Source organism: Monopterus albus, unplaced genomic scaffold (genome assembly GCF_001952655.1).
Source record: "Monopterus albus unplaced genomic scaffold, M_albus_1.0 scaffold163.1, whole genome shotgun sequence".
NCBI lineage: Eukaryota > Metazoa > Chordata > Actinopteri > Synbranchiformes > Synbranchidae > Monopterus > Monopterus albus.
This window is the reverse complement of record NW_018128043.1, coordinates 233,705-238,665: the sequence shown is the minus strand read 5'-3', so window position 1 is coordinate 238,665 and position 4,961 is coordinate 233,705.

Genomic DNA, 4,961 nt, shown 5'->3' with positions numbered 1-4,961 from the left:
TAGCAGAACAATTTATTGTGGCCTGTGACATGTATTACAATGGCACTGACAACATAATGACTTATAATAACACCTCTCCCCTGCCTCTCCATTTGACTGCTAAATTGGTCACTTCCCATTACTACGGATAATAAATTACACTCTCATCCTGAAACAGAACATCAGGTTAAATATTATAGCTTCCCAGATAATAGTATTTTTTGAGTGTCTGTTTATGTATGTGTGGGTGAGTGTTGACACCAGCCAGGCAATGACTAATGGAGCTGATAATGAAACTTCTCTTTTAATTAAAAGGTCCCACTTTGAGCTGTGCATTGTAGTGAGACGCCACACACAGGTATGTACACTCATATACGAACACTAAAGCATGCAGTCCTAAACATACACACATATATCCAGTGTGAGATAATGGCAGGCAGAGTGGTAAATAGCATGACTAAAACAGACACATATAGCAAACAATCTCATCTAAAGCAGGCAATCCATCCACATCTGTGTACAGTGTGTGTGTCACTGGCTTCCCGTTATACGCTAGCTTGACATCTTATTGCTTCTCCATTAATGCCTGTGAAGGTGCAGTGCTCTCCTGGGTGCACGTCTGTGCTCAGTGAATGTATTTTCAGATGTTGTGAGTGCAGGGCCATTTCTGGCCATTTTAGCAACCTAGGCCAGAAACCCACTTTTCCTTCCATGGTCAAATTATAAATAGTTCTATATACAGTATATACTGTACATATACACACACACATATATACATAAATATATATATATACACACACACATAAAAAAAATTCCCCACTTGCCCCACTTTGGAGCGGTCTTATTCCTTCCTCCAAGCTCGGGTCCTCTACCAGAGGCCTGGGAGCTTGAGGGTCCTGCGCAGTATCTTAGCTGTTCCTAGGACTGCACTCTTCTGGACAGAGATCTCAGGTGTTGTTCCTGGGATCTGGTGGAGCCACTCTCCCAGTTTGGGGGTCACAGCCCCCAAAGTTCCTATTACCACGGGGACCACTTGTGCCTTCACCTTCCACATATTTTCTAGCTCTTCTTTCAGCCCTTGGTATTTCTCAAGCTTCTCGTGTTCCTTCTTCCTGATGTTGCTATCGCTTGAGATTGCTACATCTATCACTACGGCCTTCATCTTCTGTTTGTCCACCACTACTATGTCCGGTTGGTTGGCCATTACCAGATTGTCAGTTTGTATCTGGAAGTCCCACAGGATCTTAGCTTGGTCATTCCCAACCACCTAGCAGATGGGATAGACAAGTGGGTAACACCACTGACTTTGGTACTGAAGGGTGGGGGTTTGAACTCCGGTCAGAGCACGGTCAATATCCCGCCTAGGTCTTTAGGGCCCTTAATGCTACCTGCCCCCCTCATGGGGGCAATGAGAGTTGGAAAAATAAGAGTCACACTGGCTTGGATGTTGTGGTGTTGAAGAACCAGGGCAACCTGATGAGAAGTGCACTACTGGAACAAGATGTTCATGGGCAAGAGAGGAGAACAAGGACCTATTGGAATGCTACTATACAAGTAACCCCAGTGAGAGGGGTAACATATGGAGGATGTGGGACCTATGTGTATATATATCCAGTTTTAAATGGAAATAAATCATATTCAGAAACATGTCACACATCGAAATGAGACAACATTCAAATGCTGTGTCACTGTGACTTCAGGTCTAGTTCACAAGTAGCATGTTTTTTCTTGTTAACTACAGATGACACCCACGTGCTCCTCATCCTGCCATGTGCTGCTGCTCCTGTAGCAACCACAGCCTTCATCACTGTCATTACCCTCAGGATGCTGGACTTGGGGTGAAACCTGCCGTGCATTGTAAGGAGCTTCCTTGTCTTGATGTCAGTGGCCTTTATCTCCTCCTTTGGCCAGCCTATTATGCCAGTGGGGTACCTGATGACCGGCATGGCGTAGGTGTTAATTGCCCGGATTTTGTTCTTTCCATTCAGCTGACTTCTCAGGACTTGCCTTACTCTCTGCAGGTACTTGGTAGTTGCTGCTTTCCTTGTGGCCTCTTCATGGTTCCCATTTGCCTGCGGGATCCCAAGGTACTTATAGCTGCCCTCAACATCTGTTATGTTGCCTTCTGTTAGTACAATCCCCTCAGTTCTGACTACCTTCCCTCTCCTCATTACCATTCAACCACACTTATCCAGTCTGAATAACATTCTGATGTCCTGGCTGAAGATCCTAGTTGTGTGGATCAGTGAGTCAATGTTTTGTTCACTCCTGGAATACAGCTTGATGTCATCCATGTAGAAGAGGTGGCTGATGGTTGCTCCATTCCATAGACGGTATCCGTAACCACTCTTGGTGATGATCTGGCTGAGGGGATTCAGCCCTATGCAGAACAACAGTGGGGACAGAGCATCTCCTTGGTAGATACCGCACTGGATGTTGACTTGTGCAACTGGCTTGAATTTGGCCTCTAGGGTTGTTTTCCATTTTCCCAATGAGTTCTTGATGAAGGCTTTTAGAGTCCTAGTTGATGTTGTCATCACTTGGTTCCAAGCATTTCAGGATCCATGTGTGAGGCATTGAGTCATAGGCTTTCTTGCAGTCAATCCATCATCCAGGTTGGTATGTCTGGTCTTGCAGTCTCAAGTGACTGCTTTATCAACCAGTAGCTGGTGCTTTGCTCCTCTGGTGGTACTACCAATTCCTTTCTGGGCCCTGCTCATGTATTGAGCCATGTGCCTGCTCATCTTAGCTGCTATGATGCCTGACAGGAGCTTCCATGTTGTGCAGAGGCAGGTTATTGGGCGGTAGTTGTTTTTTTTTTGCAGAGGCAGGTTATTGGGCAGTAGTTGGATGGTACTGCTCCCTTCTGAGGGTCCTTCAGGATCAGGACTGTCTGGCCTTCAGTTAACCACTCAGCGTGGGTTCCATCCATTAGTAGCTGGTTCATTTGTCTTGCCAGGTGCTCATGGAGTGAAGTTAACTTCTTTAACCAGTAGGTGTGGATCATGTCAGGGCCTGGTGCTGTCCGACTCTTCATACTTGAGACCCTCTCTTGGATGTCTGCCATTGTGATGGTTACTGGATCTTGTTCAGGGCGGTTGCTGTGCTCTGCTCTCAGGCCCACCAGCCACTGGGGATCATTGTTATGTGATGCCTCCTTCTCCCATATGCTCTTCCAGAATTGTTCAACCTCCGGCCTTGGTGGGTCTGCTCTTATGTTATTACCTTGCCACTGAGAGTACACCTTGGATGGCTCAGTGGAGAACATTCAGTTTACTCTCCTGGTTTCAACTTCCCTGGTGTACCTCTTCAACCGGGTGGCCAGGGCTGTGAGCCTTTGCTTAGCAGTCTCTAGGCCTCTAGCCTCAGGTCTGGACAGTGTGTTGTACTTCTTAGGTACCCCTTTCATCATCATGCCTTTCTGTAATTCCGATAGCTGGCTAACTTCTCTCCTTGCTGCCTTGACCTCCTTCTCCATGGAGGATACTGCTACTTATGGTCTTGGTTGAAATTATAGCCAAGCATCTCAAGGATGACGGTTACTGTGGTGTGGTGGCTGTGGCTCACGAGGTAGGGCAGTTGTCTCCTGACCAGCAAGTTAGTGGTTCGACTCCCGGTCTCCCCACATGCCTAAGTGTTCCTGAACCCTGAATTGCTCCCGGTGGCTTGACTAGCACCGTTGTGTAGCAGCCTGTCGTCATCTGTGTGTGAATGGTGTATCATCTCCTGTAAAGTGCCTTGGCCAGTGCAACACACTGTGGAAAAATGTGCTATATAAATACAGTCCATTTATATGAGCTTGTTGGTCTCGGTGATGGCTGTAGTAGGGATTGTTCTTAGTTCTGCACACTTTTAAAAGGCACTTCACTTAGTCTTGGTAAGTTGCTCATGATCTTCAATCTCAGGTCAGCTGCTCTTGAATCAAGCTCATCTGGGCCTGTTATTGTGGCTTGGTACCCAATCTCTGACTATGGGGGTGATGATATATACAGTATATATATATATATATATGTACACACACACATCACTTCCAAACTCCCAGCTTATGAAAGTCATGACAAGATGTGGAAGAACAAGAAAGTCAGCTAAAACTAAAACTGGCAGGGAAGTCATAGCAAAACCACATAACTGCAAAGTTACTAGAGGAAGATTTCACAGACACAGACAGAAGTTGTGGTGCACTGTTCCACTGTACAGCATTGATGCACAAATGATGAATAAACCTTAAAACTTTATGTTCAACTTCATGACAAAAGTCAGTGTCTAAAGTCTGCAAAGCAACATCTGGATAAGCCAGAGTTGTTCTGAAAACAAGTGCATGGAGCAGCATAGCACACTTTACTAACAGCTAAACATGGGGGTGAACATCTTCTGATTTGGGTTTATGTGGCAGCCAGTGGCACGGGAAACACTGGACAGATGGGTTCCCCTACAGTTAATATCAGCAAATTCTGGATGCAGATTTCATTCAGCCACTCAGGAAACTGATAGTGAAAAGAGACTGGCTTCTATAACAGGACAATGATCCAAATCAGATCCCACAATCAACTGTAAGCTACTTCAAGAAACTCACACTGAAGCTTTAAGAAAGGCCCCCACAGCTCCCTGACTTCAAGATCATTCAAAATCTCTGGGTGAAACTGAAGTGCATAAAATAAACAGTTGCAGTATAAGTTAAGGGTTCATTTTTACTGCAGGAGCTGTATATACTTCTTTTGACTCCAAAAATCAGCTAAATATGGGTTTCCCATGGATGCCTTAACCTTTGGATATAACTTTTGCTGTTCCTTCCCAGGATAAACTCCATCTATTACTAGTAAGTTCTTGCAAGAGAAACTACTGTCTAGAGATGCAGTTATGTACATCCTTGGATCCTTGTATATGACTATTAAGAAGAAGAATCCTCTTTATTGTAACATGTACAACAACATTTTGTTTGGAGCCGAGGGCCCCGGGCTGCTTCACCATCACAGGCAACTTGG